A 22,511-nucleotide genomic window follows, 5' to 3' on the forward strand; every position below is an offset into this window, starting at 1 on the left:
AAAATTGGATAATAGTAAGGTAAATAAAACTCCAGCCCCAGATGGAATACACCCAAGGGTGTTAAGGGAATTTAGCACTGTTATAGAAAAACTTCTACTCTTAATTTTTCAAGACTCATTATCCTCAGGCATGGTACCCCAGTATTGGTGTAAAGCTGATTTGGTGCCACTCTTCAAAAAGGGAAGCAGCGATGATCCAGAAAGCTATAGACCAGTTAGTCTGACATCAATAGTGGGGAAGATATTTGAAGGGATTATAAGGGATTATATTGATTTGCATATTCGTGTAAACAAGATTATGAGTTCTAATCAGCATGGTTTTATGAGAAATAGATCATGCCAAACTAATCTAATTAGATTCTATGAGGAAGTAAGTAAAAATATAGATAAAGGGGAATCAGTTGATGTGATATACTTAGATTTTGCAAAGGTGTTTGATACAGTGCCACATGAGAGATTAATGCACAAAATGAAGGGACTGGGAATAGCTGGAAATGTAAGCTCATGGATAAATAACTCGATAAAAGATAGGGAGCAACGAGTAGTAGTAAATGGATCATACTCAGATTGGACAAAGGTTATCAGTGGAGTCCCCTAGGGATCAGTACTGGACCCTGTTCTTTTTAATATTTTTATAAATGACTTGGAGCAAGGATTAAATAGTGACAGCTCTATTTTTGCAGATGATACTAAGTTAAGTAAGGTCATTAGGTCAGAGCAGGATGAACTTTCATTACAAAGGGATCTGCAAAAATTAGAAGTATGGGCAGGTAAATGGAAAATGAGATTTAATATGGGAAAATGCAAGGTTCTACATTTTGGAAGTAAAAATAAGCAGGCAACGTATTATTTAAATGGGACAAGACTTAGCCAAGGGGAGGAAAGGGATTTGGGAGTAGTAATAGATAACAAGCTTAATATGGGTGCACAATGCAGGACAGTGGCTTCAAAGCCTAATAAAATACTAGCATGTATTAAAAGAGGCATTCATTCAAGGGAGGAAAGCATAATTATGTCACTTTATAAAGCCCTGGTAAGACCTCACCTTGAGTATGGAGTGCAGTTCTGGGGACCGATTGCAAAAAAAGATATTGCAGAACTAGAAAAAGTTCAAAGAAGGGCCACAAAGCTAATAAGGGGATTGGAGAAGCTAGCCAAACTGGGTCTGTTTTCTTTAGATGCTTGAGCGGTGACATGATTACTTGATATAAATATATTCAAGGCCCATATACAGAGATGGCAGAAGCTCTGTTTATTCCAAGAAAATTGTTTGTGACAAGAGGACACAGTTTAAGGTTGGAGGAAAGGAGATTTAATCTCCTGCAATGGAAATGTTTTTTCACTGTAAGAGCAATAAAATTGTGGAACTCATTACCAAAGGAGGTAGTGAATGCCAATACCCTAGATACATTTAAAATTGTTTGGATACATTTCTGTCTATAAATAAAATTCATAAATATGATTGCTAGTATTAAATGGGTCACCTTTTAGTGGGATTATTTAAGTAAGTATTTTAGATTTGCATAGGTTGAACTCGATGGACTTCGGTATTTTTTCAACCTCATCTACTATGTTACTATATTACTTGTGTCATTGATCATTAATCAGAACTTGTAAGTGTCATCTGTTACATTGTGTATTATACTTTGAAAGTATGTTTATGGGAAATTGGTATTAAAGATAAACATTGATGCTGACATTAGGACACATAGGCCTCTAGTTATCAACGTGTCTACTTACCTGCCATCGCCGGCCCCAATATGCCCGCCTAAGCTCGCCTACCATCGTCGCTGCGGACCTGAATACGCTCGCTGCTCTTCGGCTTTTTCCCAGCTTTATTGCTAGACTGTCACTAAGCACCCACACTAAACTACACTGTTCTACCCCCTATACCGGCGCCCCCGGAGCCCCCCACAACTAAATAAAGTTATTAACCCCTAAACCGCCGCTGCTAGACCCCGCCGCAACTATAATAAATGTATTAACCCCTAAACCACCGCTCCCGGAGCCCACCGCCACCTACATTATACCTAGGAACCCCTATACCGCCGACACTTATAATAAATGTATTAACCCCTATCCTGCCGATCCCGGACCCTGCCGCAACTAAATAAATTGTTTAACCCCTAAACCGCCACTCCTGGACCCCGCCGCCACCTATATTAAACTTATTTACCCTTAATCTGCCCCCTACACCGTCGCCACCTATAATAAATTTATTAACCCCTATCCTGCCCCCCTACACCGTCGACACCTGTAATAAATTTATTAACCCCTATCCTGCCCCCCCTACACCGCTGCCACTATAATAAAATTATTAACCCCTAAACCTAAGTCTAACCCTAACACCCCCCCTAACTTAAATATTAATTAAATACATCTAAATATTATAACTCTTATAAACTAAATTAATCCTATTTAAAACTAAATACTTACCTTTAAAATAAACCCTAATATAGCTACAATATAAATAATAATTATATTGTAGCTATATCTTATGATTTATTTTTATTTTACAGATAAATTTCAATTTATTTTAACTAGGTACAATAGCTATTAAATAGTTATTAACTATTTAATACCTACCTAGTTAAAATAAAGACAAATTTACCTGTAAAATAAAAACTAACCTAAGTTACAATTACACCTAACACTACACTATCATTAACTAAATTATTCCTATTTAGAACTAAATACTTACCTGTAAAATAAACCCTTAGATAGCTACAATGTAATTAATAATTACATTGTAGCTATTTTAGGAATTATATTTATTTTACAGGTAACGTTGTATTTATTTTAGCTAGTTAGAATAGTTATTAAATAGTTATTAACTATTTAATAACTACCTAGCTAAAAGAAATACAAAATTACCTGTAAAATAAATCCTAACCTAAGTTACAATTAAACCTAACACTACACTATCATTAAATTAATTAAATAAATTAGCTACAAAAAACTACAATTAAATACAATTAAATAAACTAACTAAAGTACAAAAAAAAAAAAAACTAAGTTACAAAAAATAAAAAATAAAAAGTTACAAACATTTAACAAATATTACAACAATTTTAAGCTACTTACACCTAATCTAAGCCCCCTAATAAAATAACAAAGTCCCCAAAATAAAAAATTTCCTACCCTATTCTAAATTATGAAAGTTAACAGCTCTATGACCTTACCAGCCCTTAAAAGGGTCTTTTGTGGGGCATGCCCCAAAGTATTCAGCTCTTTTGCCTGTAAAAAAAAAATACAACCCCCCCAACATTAAAACCCACCACCCACACACTCCTACTCTAACCCAAACCCCCTTTAAATAAACCTAACACTACCCCCCTGAAGATCATCCTACCTTAAGCCGTCTTCAGCCAGCCGACCACCGATGGAACAGAAGAGGACATCCACAGCGGCCGAAGTCATCATCCAAGGGGCGCTGAAGAAATCTTCTATCCGATTGAAGTCATCATCCAAGGGGCACTGAAGAGGTCTTCCATCCGATTGAAGTCTTTATCCAGGCAGCGTCTTCAATCTTCATCCATCCAGAGCGGAGCGGAGTCATCTTCAGACGAGCCGACGCGGAGCCATCTTCTTCCACCGACGAATGATGGTTCCTTTAAGTGACGTCATCCAAGATGGCCTCCCTCGAATTCCGATTGGCTGATAGGATTCTATCAGCCAATCGGAATTAAGGTAGGAAAAATCTGATTGGGGCAGCAGCGAACATGAACTTTCGCTATGGTTAGACTCCCATTGATTCCTATGGAGGTGGCGGATTGAAAACCAGGTACGCTGGGCCGGAAAAGTGCCGAGCATACCTGCTAGTCATTTGATAACTAGCAAAAGTAGTCAGATTGTGCCGAACTTGCGTTCGGAACTTCTGGAGTGACGTAAGAATCGATCTGTGTCAGACTGTGTCCGGCGGATCGAAGCGTACGTCACTATATTCTACTTTTGCCGGGCAGCAGGGCTTGATAACTAAGGCAAATCAGCCTCACCACAAATACGCTGTGGAATTCAAGCGTATTTGAGGTTGACGGCTTGATAACTAGGGGCCATAGTGTAATATTTTAGACAGTGATTTTAAAATTCGAATGATGTTTGATTCAATATAATTTTAAGCTGATAGCTCAAAGGGATAGCACACCTAACATTAAACTGTCATGAATCAGATACAGCAAAAATTAAAATCACCTCTTTACTGTCATGCTATTTTCAGTGTATTTCTTCCTTCTCTTGAATTTTGTTTTCAGTAAGAAATGTCATCTTATATGCCAGCCCATATTATAACACCTGTGTAGGGGTGTTTTTTAAAACTAGATTGCAATCAGGAGGTGTTACACAGGTACAGAGAAAAAACTGGCACAGCTCTTAAAATATCTATTGATTGCAAATAAATACATATGATTACATGTTATATTCGCAGATATTCCTACTCAGAATAATAATTAATTTACATTATAAACATGTAGTCGTATAAATAAACAGATATATGAAAGACAACATTGTTTAGAACAAAAAAAGGAACTTAGGGACATATAAATATGTTTGCAAAAGATTTTTGACATAATACACACACACACACACACATATATATATATATATATATATATATATATATATATATATATATATAAAAAATATGTGCAAAGATAAATGTACAAATTCTATCATTAATAATCATTAATAAGAAAAAAACATGAGATTAAAGCATATCATGACTTGTAGAAATGCAAATGCAGATTTTTTTTGAATAGCCTTTTTTCAATGGGATTTCCATAGTGCCGGTATTACAAGCTTGTCCTGGGAGGCCAAAAAGTTAGCTGTACACCCTATCCCGTCAAGATTCGTAACGCATTCTAAAGTCAGTAGTTAGGAGTTTTACACTACAAAGCCAAAGCATAAAACTCATAACTAAAGTGCTAAAAAGTACATTAACACCCATAAACTACCTATTAACCCCTAAACCGAGGCCCTCCCGCATCGCAAACAGTAAAAGAAAATTATTAACCCCTAATCTGCCGCTCTCGACATCGCCGCCACTAGAATAAACATATTAACCCCTAAACCGCTGCACTCCCACCGCGCAAACATTAGTTAAATATTATTAACCCCTAATCTGCCGCCCCACCTACCTACATTTATTAACCCCTAATCTGCCGCCCCCAACGTCGCCGCCACTATACTAAATTTATTAACCCCTAAATCTAAGTCTAACCCTAACCCTAACACCCCCTAACTTAAATATAATAAATAATTCCTATTTAAAACAAAATACTTACCTGTAAAATAAACCGTAAGCTAGCTAAAAAGGGCATTTGCTGGGCATTGCCCTTAAAAGCTCTATTGCAGCCCAAACCCCTAATCTAAAAATAAAACCCACCCAATAAACCCTTAAAAAATCCTAACACTAAGCCCCGAAGATCCACTTACAGTTTTGAAGAGCCGACATCCATCCTCAACGAAGCCGGGAGAAGTCTTCATCCAAGCGGCAAGATGTCCTCAACAAAGCTGGCAGAAGTGGTCCTCCAGACGGGCAGAAGTCTTCACCCAGACGTCATCTTCTATCTTCATCCTTCCGACACGGAGCGGCTCCATCTTCAAGACATCCGGCGTGGAGCATCCTCTTCAATCAACGGCTTCTTTTACAATGAAGGTTCCTTTAAATGACGTCATCCAAGATGGCGTCCCTTAGATTCCGATTGGCTGAAAGAGTTCTATCAGCCACTCGGAATTAAGGTTGAGAAAATCCTATTGGCTGATGCAATCAGCCAATAGGATTGAGCTTGCATTCTATTGGCTGATTGGAACAGCCAATAGAATGTGAGCTCAATCCTATTGGCTGATTGGATCAGCCAATAGGATTGAAGTTCAATCCTATTGGCTGATTGCATCATGTTAGGGTGTTAGGTGTAAACATGTTAGGTTGTTAGGTGTAAACATAAAATGTGTTTCCCCATAGGAATCAATGGGGCTGGGTTACGGAGCTTTACGCTGCTTTTTTGCTCTTCCCATTGATGTCTATGGAGAAATCGTGTATGAGCACGTACAACCAGCTCACCGCTGACTTAAGCAGCGCTGGTATTGAAGTGCGGTATGGAGCTCAATTTTGCTCTATGCTCACTTCTTGCCTTTTAACGCCGGGTTTCTGAAAACCTATAATACCAGCGCCGTGGGAAAGTGAGCATTGACAATAACGTGCAAGTTTGTACCGCACCCTTCATAACACAAAACTCGTAATCTAGCCGTTAGTTTTTTTGTTTTTAATTTTGAGATTTTATAATGTAATTGCTGCTGCCATGCTTTACCTTAAAGGGACAGCCAACCAGAATTTTTTGTTGTTTTAAAAGATAGATAGTCCCTTTATTACCCATCCCCCAGTTTTGCATAACCAACACTGTTATACTAATACACTAATCATCTTCTAACATATTTAATCATCTTCTAACAGCCCCCTGATCACATGACATTCTATTTATTATTTATCGACTTTCAGTTTAGCCAATTAGTGCAGTGTCTGCCACAATCCACGAGCGTGATCACAATGTTATCTATATGGTTTACATGAACTAGCTCTCCCCTGTTGTGAAAAGCAAATAAAAAGCATGTGATAAGAGGCGGCATTCAAGGGCTTAGAAATTATCATATGAGCCTTCCTAGATTTAGCTTCCAACTAAGAATACCAAGAGAACAAAGAAAAATTGGTGATAAAAGTAAATAGGTACGTTGTTTAAAATTGCATGCCCTATTTGAAACATTAAAGTTTTCTTTGGACTTGACTGTCCCTTTAAGTTGCCTTGTATCTGATTCCACTGCTGAAGGGACAGATATAAAAAGGCAATAAAAGAGACTGTCCAAACAAGGCTGTATGGAACATATGATAATCAAAAAGGGATTCCACGCAGCTTTGTTTGCACAAACAGAGATAAATAGAAAACTTATTCAAATATGGTGATGCTCGTTACTTTATAGAAACAAAAAAACTTTATAGAAGCTAAACCTTTAAATTTATATTTTCAATATTTAAGGATAATCTTTGCTTCAAATCATGTCATTATGTCTATCATGTTTTTACCGTTTAACATCCCTTTAAAAAACAAACAGGCAATAGATTCATAATTAATGAAAGATAAACCAAGATGACACATTTGATTTTTCTTCGGAGAATACTTTTCCTTTTGTAGTGGAGCTCCCAAAGTGATTAAAATATTATTGTGTCTATAGCTTGCACAGTGCTTGGAGATAGACAAAGGAACTGTCTGTGCATCCTTGGTACTTGCCCCCCCCCCCCTTTCAGGAAGAACAGCTAATAGAGAAAATACTGCCAGGCAGACTTGCTAACAGCTATGCAAATCTGCGTAGGCTGTTTTTCTGTACAGGAAAAGCTACATTTTTAACTTGAATATGACAGTGTTTCCTTGTGGAATTTGTTCATAAAATATTTGTCTATTAGAGGTGTTTGTGCATGATGGACAATTATAAAACTCAATATTGAAAAGAGAAACCTTGAAATTAGCCAAATTGATTCTCTGAGATTCAAAAGGTGTTGGCAAATCTGTGTGTGTTGCCATAGCATTTCTATGTAGGGTGTCTAGAAACTGGTTGAAACTGGTTTAAAGCAAGAACAATGCAGTCACTGAGCGGTGTGATTACTCGTGCCAAGACAGAGGAGATTTTAGGAGTACCATCAAGGCATTATAGCAGTCAAACAACCCTCTGTGTGAATGTATACATATATAGTCCAGAGATTTAGATATCAAAATAACAAGAGTATTGCATTGAGCAATGATACTTTTTTTATTGGACTAACTATACATTTATAAGTTGACAAGCTTTCTGAAGTATTCCTTCCTTTCTCAAGTCTGAAGCTATACTGACCAATTCAATGGAATTTACAGATTATGGGGCCAATTCATGAAAGTGCAAGCGGACATGATACGATGTAACGTATCATGTCCACCGCACATCGATAAATGCATACGCTGTCAGTATTTATCATTGCACAAGAAGTTATTGTCCACTGCTTGTTCAATGCCGCCCCTGCAGATTAGCGGCTGCAAGCAGGGGGTAACAATCAGCCCGATCGTATAGGATCGGGCTGATTGATTTTCGCAGCTTTAGAGCAGGCGGACAAGTTATGGAGTAGCTTTCTTTAGACCGCTGCTTCATGATTGCTGTTTCCGGCAAGCCTGAAGGCTCGCGTGGAAACAGGGGCATCAAGCTTCATTCGGAGCTTGATAATTCGGCCCCTATATCTTGAAACACAGAATGGCTATAAAGAACAGAAAGTGGTGTCATAAAAATCAGAATGTGGGCTTAGGTGATAGAGGCAGACAGTGTAGAACAGACAGGGGAAATATATAGTTTTTCATAGTGCATATACTGACATGAAGTTATATATATCAACATGAAATCAATATGTATAAAGATGTGAAATGATGTGTACAGGGGGGAGTATAAAATAGTCAAAAAAGAAGAAAGGAAGGAAGAAGAAAGAAGAAGAAGCAAATAATAATAATAATAATAATGACAAAAGTATGGACATAGGCTTGTCAGTGTACCTATGTATAAAGAGTGTGGAATATACAATGCAAAAAACTATTTGAATGTACATTACAAAATATTTTGATAATGTGTTAAGAACCCAGAGTCCACATTTAGGGGTCAATTTATCAAGCTCCGTACGTTGCTCCAAAACCTGTCTGCCTGCTCTGAGGCGGTGGACAGAAATCAACCCGATCGAATACGATCAGGTTGATTGACACCCCCTGCTAGCGGCCACGAATCTGCATGGGGCGGCATTGCACCAGCAGTTCAAAAGAACTGCTGGTGCAATGATAAATGCCAACAGCGTATGTTGTCGGCATCTATCTATGTGCAGAGGATATGATACGCTACATCGTATCATGTCCACTCGCACCTTAATAAATTGACCCCTTAGTGCAGAATTAAGTGAATTGAAGTGCATTATAATTTCTAATGTTTTTGTTTCCATGGTGTTTTTGAAGTTGCCTCTGAGAATCTTGATTTTGAGGTTTTGGATGGAGTGGTCAGGTTGGGTGAAATGGTGACCAACAGGGGTACAGTATTTTATTTCACAGTTATTTTTGATTGAGTGTCTGTGTAAGTTTATCCAAAGGTGCAGTTTTGGGCTTGTTTCTCCAACACAGCATCCCACTTCACATCAGTGCAATGTATCATGTATACCACATTTGCAGATAAACATGAATATGCCCCTTTAATGTTATATGATTCATTATTGTGATTTGCTGCTTTCACAAATGTGTTGACATAGTTTATAGAAAGCTTTACTGCAGCGCTTGGTTCCATTCTGAGTGTTCTTTCTTTCAAGGGGTAGCTTCCTGTGGATCAGTTTCTGTTTTAAGTAAGGTAGTTGTCTGAATACCAGGATTGGGGGTTGTGGAAAAAAAGTGTGGGAAACTCTAAAGTGGCTGTACTGCTATGATTTTTCATATCCCTTCTAGAGCAGGGTTGTATTTGACTACTAGTGGGATACGTGATATGTTTTTCTTCTCCCTGCATTGTAGTAAGTGTTTATTTATTTATTGAGGGCAGAGTTCATTTTTTTATTTATAACCCTTGTTTTGTAACCTTTATCTCTGAATGATTGGGACAGTGTGAGGAGGTGTTTGTCATAGTCCTTGGTATTTGAGCAAATTCTGTGATATCTGGTAGCCTGACTGTAGATTATGGATTCATTATTGTGATTTGGGTGGGAGCTGGAGCTGTGGGGTAGCTGCATCTATCTGTTGGTTTCCTGTAAACAAATGAGTGCAGTTTACCATTTGTGATGGATATTGTTGTATCCAGGAAGCTGACCCAGTCTTTAGAAAAGTTAATTTTAAGCTTGATTAATGCATGAAATATATTAATTGATTTATGAAAATGTTCTAGGCTTTTTTATCCTTCTGTCCATATGATAAAAATATCTATGTAGCGAAATAATTTGAAGGGTTTTTGAGGGTGAGTGGCTAGGAATCTCTGTTCTAAGTCAGCAATGAAGAGGTTTGCATAATGTGGTGCCATTTGGTGCCCATGGCTGTTCCCATGGTTTGTAGATAGATGTAGTTATTGATGATGAAATAATTGTGGGTAAGTATAAATTCTGTAAGTTTACTGACTGTAGAAGCACTACGGGCTGGATTTATCAAGTCTTCTCCTGCTCCTCGACTGCAGGTTTTCACAAGAGAACCTGCCGTCTGTATTTATGAAGCAGCATTCATCAGATCGCTGCTTCCTATCCTCTTCTCCACCTCTTAGGACAGCAGAATTCTGTCCGCCAGAGGTGAGCTGCGGCAGACCGGGGCGGAAAAATACACCCCTATCAACCGTAGCTTGATAAATCAAGCCCTATATGTCTGGTTAGGGCTGTCGGAGGAAAGAAAGTTTAAGCAGGAATCAATACCATCTTTATGTGGAATATTGCTGTACAGGGATTCAACATCCATTTTCACAAGTATGGTATCCTCTGACAATACTGTTATCTGATTTTGTTAAGAATATTAGTGGTGTCTTTTATAAAGCTACTGGTGTTAATGGAAAGAAAAACATTTGAACTTAAAATGAAAATGCACTTTAACTCACTAAATTCTGGACTAAATGTGTACTCTGGGTTCTTAACACATTATTAATTCTTTTTGTAATGTACTTTCATATAGTTTATTACACTGTATATCCTACACTTTTTATAAATATGTACACAGTTAAGCTTATGGGGTAGATTTATCATATCCCGGGCAGACATGATTCGCTATAGCTGTCGGCATTCAGCGATGTCTTTCGGACATGATACGCTACAGCGCAGGGCTGCCACTAGAAATTTTTGGGCCCCTGACTTAACCATTGATCAGGCCCCCCCCCATGACATGTGAATTCAAAATTGTACATTAATTATCTGTCAGAATGGGTAGATGAAGAAAAGCACTTTTGAAAGGTTGACATATGTTTTGTTTCCCCCCCAACCAAGAGCACCACTTTAAATGTGATTTTCCCATCTGTCAGCTGTACTTATGGATAAAATGCCCCCTGGCATCTGGAAAGTCCTTGCATAAAGGGGCAGTAAACTGGAATGTGATAAAAAAAAATATATAAATTAAAAAAAAAATGATATCTGCCAAAAGGGCACCTATCATATGTGTATTGAGGAGGAAACATTTCTGCATGGTTTTAAATATAAAATTTCTACAGCATTGTCAAATAATCATAAATACACTGCTGCATATTGCTAAAAAAAATGTGTTTTTATGCACCCCTGGCCCCATCATACAACTACCACACTAAAGTTACAATCTAAAATTGCACAAATAAATAAAAAATATTTACTAAGTAAGTCCTACCCCCTCTGCAAATGAAGGTACTCTGCCATCTGATTAAGGCACACACTATACAAACTGAAGTGCCAAGTCTCACACTGTGCATAGTGGTTTAGCAAACACTCAGAAATCCTCTCAAATGCTAATGCTTTACTCCTTTTAATGACATTTCCCATGCTCAATAGCACTGTGCTGTAGCCCCCTCTGGAGGTTGCCAAATTTAAAATATATATATATTTTTTTAAATAATAGTTGTGCTTGCTTCATGGGGCTCCCTGACAGGAGTCACCCCTTTCACCCCCTGATGGCGGCCCTGCTTATCATGTCAGACAGACATTGATTAATCAGCCCCATAAACTGTAAATTCCATTGAATTGGTCGGTATTGCGTCAGACTTGAGAAAGGAACGAATACTTCAGAAAGCTTGTCAACTTATAAATGTATAGTTAGTCCAATAAAAAGTATCATTGCTCAATGCAATACTCTTGTTATTTTGATATCTAAATCTCTGGACTATATATGTATATATTCACACAGAGGGTTGTTTAACTGCTATAATGCCTTGATGGTACTCCTAAAATCTCACAAGTGACAAGAACTGCTTGTGCAATGATAAATACTGACAGCGTATGCTGTCTGCATTTATCGATGTGCGGCAGACATGAAACGCTACATCGTATCATGTCCGCTTGCACTTTCATGAATTGGCCCCATAATCTGTAAATTTAATTGAATTGATCAGTATAGCTTCAGACTTGAAAAAGAAAGGAATACTTCCGAAAGCTTGTCAACTTATAAATGTAGTCCAAAAAAAGTAACATTGCTCATTGCAATACTCTTGTTATTTTGATATAAATATAAATATTTGTGTGTGTGTGTGTGTATATATATATATATGTATATATATATATATATATATATATATATATATGTATATATATATATTTTTATATATATATATATATATATACAGGGAGTGCAGAATTATTAGGCAAATGAGTATTTTGACCACATCATCCTCTTTATGCATGTTGTCTTACTCCAAGCTGTATAGGCTCGAAAGCCTACTACCAATTAAGCATATTAGGTGATGTGCATCTCTGTAATGAGAAGGGGTGTGGTCTAATGACATCAACACCCTATATCAGGTGTGCATAATTATTAGGCAACTTCCTTTCCTTTGGCAAAATGGGTCAAAAGAAGGACTTGACAGGCTCAGAAAAGTCAAAAATAGTGAGATATCTTGCAGAGGGATGCAGCACTCTTAAAATTGCAAAGCTTCTGAAGCGTGATCATCGAACAATCAAGCGTTTCATTCAAAATAGTCAACAGGGTCGCAAGAAGCGTGTGGAAAAACCAAGGCGCAAAATAACTGCCCATGAACTGAGAAAAGTCAAGCGTGCAGCTGCCAAGATGCCACTTGCCACCAGTTTGGCCATATTTCAGAGCTGCAACATCACTGGAGTGCCCAAAAGCACAAGGTGTGCAATACTCAGAGACATGGCCAAGGTAAGAAAGGCTGAAAGACGACCACCACTGAACAAGACACACAAGCTGAAACGTCAAGACTGGGCCAAGAAATATCTCAAGACTGATTTTTCTAAGGTTTTATGGACTGATGAAATGAGAGTGAGTCTTGATGGGCCAGATGGATGGGCCCGTGGCTGGATTGGTAAAGGGCAGAGAGCTCCAGTCCGACTCAGACGCCAGCAAGGTGGAGGTGGAGTACTGGTTTGGGCTGGTATCATCAAAGATGAGCTTGCAGGGCCTTTTCGGGTTGAGGATGGAGTCAAGCTCAACTCCCAGTCCTACTGCCAGTTTCTGGAAGACACCTTCTTCAAGCAGTGGTACAGGAAGAAGTCTGCATCCTTCAAGAAAAACATGATTTTCATGCAGGACAATGCTCCATCACACGCGTCCAAGTACTCCACAGCGTGGCTGGCAAGAAAGGGTATAAAAGAAGAAAATCTAATGACATGGCCTCCTTGTTCACCTGATCTGAACCCCATTGAGAACCTGTGGTCCATCATCAAATGTGAGATTTACAAGGAGGGAAAACAGTACACCTCTCTGAACAGTGTCTGGGAGGCTGTGGTTGCTGCTGCACGCAATGTTGATGGTGAACAGATCAAAACACTGACAGAATCCATGGATGGCAGGCTTTTGAGTGTCCTTGCAAAGAAAGGTGGCTATATTGGTCACTGATTTGTTTTTGTTTTGTTTTTGAATGTCAGAAATGTATATTTGTGAATGTTGAGATGTTATATTGGTTTCACTGGTAAAAATAAATAATTGAAATGGGTATATATTTGTTTTTTGTTAAGTTGCCTAATAATTATGCACAGTAATAGTCACCTGCACACACAGATATCCCCCTAAAATAGCTATAACTAAAAACAAACTAAAAACTACTTCCAAAAATATTCAGCTTTGATATTAATGAGTTTTTTGGGTTCATTGAGAACATGGTTGTTGTTCAATAATAAAATTAATCCTCAAAAATACAACTTGCCTAATAATTCTGCACTCCCTGTATATATATATATATATATATATATATATATATATATATATATAAGTAGACAAGGGGAAGGCACTCACCGTTTTCAACAGTAACTCTTTATTCACAGATTAACGTTTTCGAGGTTGCCTCCCCGTCCTCAGACCTGGGGAGGTAGTTATCAAGCCGTCAACCTCAAATACGCTGGAATTCTGCAGCGTATTTGTGGCAAGGCTAATTCGCCTTAGTTATCAAAGGCTAGAGACCGGCAAAAGTAGAATTTTGTGACGTAAACTTCGATCCACCGGACTCAGTCCGACACAGATCGATTCTTACGTCACTCCAGATGTTCCGCACACAAGTGCGGCACAATCTGACTACTTTTGCTAGTTATCAAAAAACTAGCAGGTACGCTCGGCACTTTTACAGCCCAGCGTACCTGGTTTTCAATCCGCCACCCTGGAGGCGGCGGATCCCATAGGAATCAATTGGAGTCTGACCATAGCAAAAGTACAAGTTCGCTGCTGACAGACATCCCATTGATTTCTATGGGAGATGTCTGCACCTAACACCCTAACATGTACCCCGAGTCTAAACACCACTAATCTGTCCCCCCTAAGCCGCCGCTCCAGGAGCCCACCGCAAGCTACTCTATACATATTAACCCCTAAACCGCCGCTCCCGGAGCCCATCACAACTATAATAAATGTATTAACCCCTAAACCGCCGCTCCCGGAGCCCACCGCAACTATAATATATGTATTAACCCCTTTAAAATAAACCCTTATATAGCTACAATATAAATAATAATTATATTGTAGCTATCTTAGGATTTTTTTTTATTTTACAGGTAACTTTCAATTTATTTTAACTAGGTACAATAGCTATTAAATAGTTATTAACTATTTAATAGCTTACCTAGCTAAAATAAAGAGAAATGTACCTGTAAAATAAAAACTAACCTAAGTTACAATTACACCTAACACTACACTATACTTTAATAAATTATTCCTATTTAAAACTAAATACTTACCTGTAAAATAAACCCTAAGATAGCTACAATGTAATTAATAATTACATTATAGCTATTTTAGGATTTATATTTATTTTACAGGTAACTTTGTATTTATTTTAGCTAGTTAGAATAGTTATTAAATAGTTATTAACTATTTAATAACTACCTAGCTAAAAGAAATACAAAATTACCTGTAAAATAAATCCTAACCTAAGTTACAATTAAACCTAACACTACACTATCATTAAATTAATTAAATAAATTACCTACAAATAACTACAATTAAATACAATTACATAAACTAACTAAAGTACAAAAAATAAAAAAGCTAAGTTACAAAAAATAAAAAAATAGGTTACAAACATTTTAAAATGATTACAACAATTTTAAGCTACTTACACCTAATCTAAGCCCCCTAATAAAATAACAAACCCCCCAAAATAAAAAAATGCCCTACCCTATTCTAAATTAAAAAAGTTCAAAGCTCTTTTACCTTACCAGCCCTTAAAAGGGCCTTTTGTGGGGGAAAGCCCCAAAGAGTTCAGCTCTTTTGCCTGTAAAAGAAAAATGCAACCCCCCCCAACATTAAAACCCACCACCCACATACCCCTAATCTAACCCAAACCCCCCTTAAAAAACCTAACACTAATCCCCTGAAGATCATCCTACCTTTAGTCGTCTTCACTCAGCCGAGCCACCAATGGAACTGAAGAGGAGACCCGGACCGGCAGAAGTGATCCTCCAAGAGGCGCTGAAGAAATCTTCCATCCGGGCGATGTCATCTTCCAAGCGGCACTGAAGAAGCCTTCTATCCAGGGGATGTCATCCAAGCCAGGTCTTGAATCTTCATCCCGCCGACGCGGAACATCCTTCTTTACCGACGAATGAAGGCTCCTTTAAGGGACGTCATTCAAGATGGCGTCACTTCAATTCCGATTGGCTGATAGGATTCTATCAGCCATTCGGAATTAAGGTAGGAAAAATCTGATTGGCTGATTGAATCAGCCAATCAGATTCAAGTTCAATCCGATTGGCTGATCCAATCAGCCAATCAGATTGAGCTTGAATTCTATTGGCTGTTTCGATCAGCCAATAAAATGCGAGCTCAATCTGATTGGCTGATCCAATCAGCCAATCGGATTGAACTTGAATCTGATTGGCTGATTCAATCAGCCAATCAGATTTTTCCTACCTTAATTCCGATTGGCTGATAGAATCCTATCAGCCAATCGGAATTGAAGGGACGCCATCTTGGATGATGTCCCTTAAAGGAGCCTTCATTCGTCGGTAGTCCGTCGATAAAGAAGGATGTTCCGCGTCGGCGGGATGAAGATTCAAGACCCGGCTTGGAAGATGACATCCCCCGGATAGAAGGCTTCTTCAGCGCCGCTTGGAAGATGACATCGCCGGATGGAAGATTTCTTCAGCGCCGCTTGGAGGATCACTTCTGCCGGTCCGGGTCTCCTCTTCAGTTCCATCGGTGGCTCGGCTGAGTGAAGACGACTAAAGGTAGGATGATCTTCAGGGGATTAGTGTTAGGTTTTTTTAAGGGGGTTTGGGTTAGATTAGGGGTATGTGGGTGGGTGGTGGGTTTTAATGTTGGGGGGGTTGTATTTTTCTTTTACAGGCAAAAGAGCTGAACTCTTTGGGGCATGCCCCCACAAAAGGCCCTTTTAAGGGCTGGTAAGGTAAAAGAGCTTTGAACTTTTTAAATTTAGAATAGGGTAGGGCATTTTTTTATTTTGGGGGGGTTTGTTATTTTATTAGGGGGCTTAGATTAGGTGTAAGTAGCTTAAAATTGTTGTAATATTTTTAAAATGTTTGTAACCTATTTTTTTTATTTTTTGTAACTTAGCTTTTTTATTTTTTGTACTTTAGTTAGTTTATGTAATTGTATTTAATTGTAGTTATTTGTAGGTAATTTATTTAATTAATTTAATGATAGTGTAGTGTTAGGTTTGATTGTAACTTAGGTTAGGATTTATTTTACAGGTAATTTTGTATTTCTTTTAGCTAGGTAGTTATTAAATAGTTAATAACTATTTAATAACTATTCTAACTAGCTAAAATAAATACAAAGTTACCTGTAAAATAAATATAAATCCTAAAATAGCTATAATGTAATTATTAATTACATTGTAGCTATCTTAGGGTTTATTTTACAGGTAAGTATTTAGTTTTAAATAGGAATAATTTATTAAAGTATAGTGTAGTGTTAGGTGTAATTGTAACTTAGGTTAGTTTTGATTTTACAGGTACATTTCTCTTTATTTTAGCTAGGTAAGCTATTAAATAGTTAATAACTATTTAATAGCTATTGTACCTAGTTAAAATAAATTGAAAGTTACCTGTAAAATAAAAAAAAATCCTAAGATAGCTACAATATAATTATTATTTATATTGTAGCTATATTAGGGTTTATTTTAAAGGTAAGTATTTCGTTTTAAATAGGTTTAACTTAGTTCATAATAGAAATATTATTTAGATTTATTTAATTAATATTTAAGTTAGGGGGGTGTTAGTGTTAGACTTAGGTTTAGGGGTTAATAATTTTATTACAGTGGCGGCGGTGTAGTGGGGGGCAGGATAGGGGTTAATAAATTTATTATAGGTGGCGACAGTGTAGGGGGGGGCAGGATAGGGGGTTAATAAATTTATTATAGGTGGCGACGGTGTAGGGGGGGCAGGATAGGGGTTAATAAATTTATTATAGGTGGCGACGGTGTAGGGGGGCAGGATAGGGGTTAATAGGTATAATGTAGGTGGCAGTGGTGTCCGGGAGCGGCGGTTTAGGGGTTAATACATTTATCAGAGTTGCGGCAGGGTCTAGGAGCGGCAGTTTAGGGGTTAATACATTTATCAGAGTTGCGGCAGGGTCTAGGAGCGGCGGTTTAGGGGTTAGTAACTTTATTTAGTTGCGGGGGGCGCCGGTATAGGGGGTAGAACAGTGCAGTTTAGTGTGAGTGCTTAGTGACAGGCTAGCAATAAAGCTGGGAAAAAGCTGAAGAGCAGCGAGATCGGATGAGTGATAACTCTCACAGTCCGCTGCTCATTGCCCCGCGGCTTTTTGACAGTTTTATTTGATAACTTAGGCAAATTTTTTCAGGTCCGCGGCGGCGATGTGAGGCGAGCTTAGGCGGGCGTATTGGGCCGGCGAAGGCAGGAAAGTTGACAGGTTGATAACTACCCCCCCTGGTCTGGTCTGAGGACGCGGGCAACCTCAAAAACGTTAATCTGTGAATAAAGAGTTACTGTTGAAAACGGTGAGTGCCTTCCCCTTGTCTACTTTTCTACATTATTGATTTGAAGTGCACCCCGGCTGTTGTTAAAGGACAAAAGTGTGCTGGAACCCTCCCTATATATATACATACATATATTTATATATATATATATATATATATATATATATATATATATATATATATATATATATGTTTTTTACTACTCACAATAATCTGATCACCATTATGCTAAGGTCCAACATGTCCAATTGTTCTGTGTGTTTCATGTCCCTTTTTGGTTTAATGCATCACTTTTAGTCCACTTTGTATGCCATTCATATATTTTTTTCATAATATGCATGTTTAGTTTTTCCATAAAAAAAAAAGTTTAGCTTTATCTTATTGGCTGGAACAAGTTTGGCCATTTTTATCTGGTTGTTTTGTAATTATATGTAAGCGTTTCTTAAAGGGGCAGTAAAGTTGCAATTAGACATTCATGATTTAGAGCATACAATTTCTAAACAACTTTCCAATTTATTTCTATTATTTAATTTGCTTCCTTCTCGTGTTATCATTTGTTGAAAAATTTATCTAGGTAAGCTCAGGAGCAGCAAAGCACCTAGGTTCTAGCTGCTGATTGGTGGCTGCATATATGTACCAATTGTCATTGGCTTACCCATGTGTTCAGTTAGACACCAGTAGTGCATTGCAGCTCCTTCAACAAATGATACCAACAGAATGAAGCAATTTTGATAATAGAAATAAACTGGAAAGTTGTTTAAAATGGTATGCTCTACCTAAATCTTGAAATATTTTTTTTTTGTTTCATGTCCCTTTAATGTAAGTGTTGCAAAGTATGTAACATACCCTTATCAATGTAATGTACACCTGCATATGCCAACTAAAATGTTGCTGATGTATAAATAATTCATTGTAGTAATAATAAGAGACCAGTATGATACAGCCAGTAAAAGACTCTATTGTCTGATTTACTAATGTCTGCAACAAGCTCTCTAGTATCTACTTTTTGTATAAGATTTAAGACTGAAGTGCTATTGTGCTTCTTTATATTTTACAGGATGAATCGCTATGCGCATGTGCAGTAGCCTAAACTACTCCTAGACAACAGTCAATCAGAAGTACACCTAGGGATTAATGGCTTAGGCAGCTGGACTGAGGGGCTGAACTTCCTACAAAAAGGTAACATTAGAAATGTTAAAAATTTTGCAAAAATCATCTACTATAACATTATACATAGCCTTATTCATAGATCTACTGTTAACAAGATACGCATCAACTTTACAACTATACATTCTATAGTAAAACTATATAGTAAAACTGTTACATGCTTGAAACCAGAAAGCCTCTTAAAGAGCTATAAAAACAATTGATTGTTATATATAATATATACAATCAACAGACTGTACTGCCGGACTATCATATGATTTTAACAATTTATTTTTTTCACTGAAATGATCAGGTAATGCATGTTTGGGCATAACTAATAGATGCACATTATCTACATATACAGTATGTATATATATATATATATATTTATCTATCTACTTATATATATGTTTCATACGTTTTACAAAGATATATATATATATATATATACGATATGACACTCTGCGATTTTACTGGTGAGGAAGTCCTCTTGAAGTAATGGTTGGTTGGTTCCAAAGAAATTTCATGCTAGACGTTTCAGTTAACTAGTATATAAACTTACCAGCCACTTTATTAGGTACAACTGTTCAATTGCTTGGTAATACAAATTGCATCTAGACGTGGTGAAGACGACCAAGCATCAGAATGGGGAATAAAGTGGATTTAAGTGACTTTGAACGTGGCATGGTTAATGGTGCCAGACTAGCTGGCCTTAGTATTTCAAAAGCTGCTGATCTACTGGGATTTTCACGCACAACCATGTCTAAGCTTTACAGAGAATGGTCCGAAAGTAAATATCCAGTGAGCGGCAGTTGTATGGGTGAAAATGCCTTGTTGATGTCAGAAGAGAATGGGCAGACTAGTTCGAGATAATAGAAAGGCAACAGTAACTCAAATAACCAGTCATTACAACCAAAGTATTCAGAATACCATCTCTGAACGCACAACACGTCGAACCTTGAAACAGATGGGCTACAGCAGCAGAAGATCACACCGGGTGGCACTTTTGTCAGCTAAGAACAGGAAACTGAGGCTACAATTAAAAGATCGGAAAAACGTTGCCTGGTCTGATGAGTTTCGATTTAAGCTACAACATTCAGATGGTAGGGTCAGAATTTGGCGTAAACAGCATGAAAGCATGGATCCATCCTGCTTTGTATCAACGGTTCAGGCTGGTGGTGGTGGTGTAATGGTGTGGGGGATATTTTCTTGGCACACTTTGGGCCCTTTAGTACCAATTGAGCATCGCTTAAATGCCACAGCCTACCCATCTTCTGATGGCTACTTCTAGCAGGATAATGCACCATGTAACAAAGCTCAAATCAGTTAGTTCACTGCACTCCAATGGCCTCCACAGTCACCAGATCTCAATTCAATAGAGCACCTTTAGGATGTGGTGGAATGGGAGATTCGCACCATGGATGTGCAGCCGACAAATCTGCAGCAACTATGTGATGCTATCATATCAATACGGACCAAGCTGTCTGAGGAATGTTTCCAACACCTTGTTGAATCTATGCCACGAAGAATTAAGGCAGTTCTGAAGGCAAAAGGGGGGTCCTACCCGGTACTAGCAAGGTGTACCTAATAAAGTGGCCAGTGAGTATATGATGAATAAGATTATGTTCCCCAAGAAAAGGAAAATTAAAAAAATAATAATAATATTAATATCGACTTCGGGCAGGCAGCCCCTATATGTTCCTTCCAAAGGTCCGAAACCCTGCAAGACCTAATACCCACAGCTCTCAATGTCTTCACCCATTCTCTCTCTCTTTAGGTCCCCATCTCACTAAAAATAATCACAATATCAAAAGTGGGGCTTCAACCCAATTACATTAACTAGCCGTTGTTTGTTCTCCCACTGTCCCACACAATCCAATCTTCTGAGGTTACCAAAAAATCCTCTCTATTGTCTAAAATGCTTTAAGAAATATCAGTCATCTGATAATACAATCTTATTTTGTTGAGGATTATATTAAAATGGGGAACAGTTGACTTCCAATATTTTGCAACACAATTTCTTATGGCTGTGCTTACTAAAGCTATCAGTTTATTAGCTGTTTTAGATAAGGGGAGCATGTAATAATGCCTGTTCAAGTGTGAGAACAACATCCTTGTTAAGTTGCTCACTTACTAAGCTTGATGTTTGATCCCATAACTGTTTAACCTTGGGGCATAACCACCATTTACAAAAATTGCAGCCAGCCTCCTGTCTACCCCTAAAACATGTAGGTGGAATTGTAATCCTAGAAGACTTTGTCCTAGATGGATTAAGGTACCATCGCTATACAACTTAAATACAATTTTTTTTTAGATTTGCACTATAGGGAAATACCGTCCCCTTCTGCTTAATTATTTTTATTTTATTTTTTATGTTATTTTCTGAAAATAGTTTTTTACTCTTTAAATAATACTAAAAAGTTCTATAACTTATTTATACTTTAGCTTATATTAGTTAATTGAGAGAATATTTTTTATTTAGTTACTTACAGATAGATAACGAGTTCTGCGTTATGGCTTTTAATGCTGAAAAAATGGCAATTTCAGCGTAATGGCAGTAACGCACTATTACGAGTCGTGTCGGTATAGCTATACCGCAAGCATTTTAGCCTGTAACATAACGTCCATTCCACACTCAAAAAATTAAGTTTTTGTGTGGGATTTTCATAGTGCCGGTATTACAGGTTGTGCGGTCCGGCTAAAATGCTTGCATTACAGCCTATACCAATACGATCCATACCGCCATCTGAGAGCAGTAGTTATGGATTTTGTGTAACAAAAATGTTTCACAAAACTTATAACTAAAATGTTACAAAGTGCACTATGTTACCCAAAATTTATTGTGGGTAACATCATTGAGTAAGGTAGATTTAAATAGGATACAAAGTGATCTGTTTGTATGCCTGAAGAAATGGTCAGTAGACTGAGAAACGCGTAGCATATCACACTGATGCAATTGTTAGTGCTGAAATGTTTTTATTGTTTTTAAACTATATTAAAGTTTGTTTTTTTATTCATCACTTCGAATCGTTTGATCTATATGATCATTCCCCCATCACTGATTCGCCGTTTCTGGCCAGTGGGGGCTTTTTTGCAATAGTTGCATTACATCTTTACCCAAGTTTTAGCCCAGCAGAGTCATTTTTGGATCCTGGTCTCGCAGAAAGTGGTGTTAGCAAGCTGGAGAGCTGTGAGACTCCAGTCTGCGTCCAATAGCACGCCAGAGTGCTGCCTTGTTTTGAGTATATTGTAAGCGAGAGAGATTTAATATGCCTGTC

At 37.7% G+C, this 22,511-nt stretch overlaps 1 long non-coding RNA gene across 1 annotated transcript in view; it reads left to right on the top strand.

The window, feature by feature from the left end:
• The window catches only part of LOC128648470 (uncharacterized), a 43,208-nt gene that overhangs the window by 19,630 nt on the left and 1,067 nt on the right, over positions 1–22,511 (top strand). Inside the window, exon 2 of the long non-coding RNA XR_008400601.1 lies at positions 19,145–19,266. This is a non-coding gene — a long non-coding RNA (uncharacterized LOC128648470). The remainder of the gene's footprint in view (positions 1–19,144; positions 19,267–22,511) is intronic.

The sequence above is a fragment of the Bombina bombina genome, chromosome 2, assembly GCF_027579735.1.
Source record: "Bombina bombina isolate aBomBom1 chromosome 2, aBomBom1.pri, whole genome shotgun sequence".
In the NCBI taxonomy this organism is placed as follows: Eukaryota; Metazoa; Chordata; class Amphibia; order Anura; family Bombinatoridae; genus Bombina; species Bombina bombina.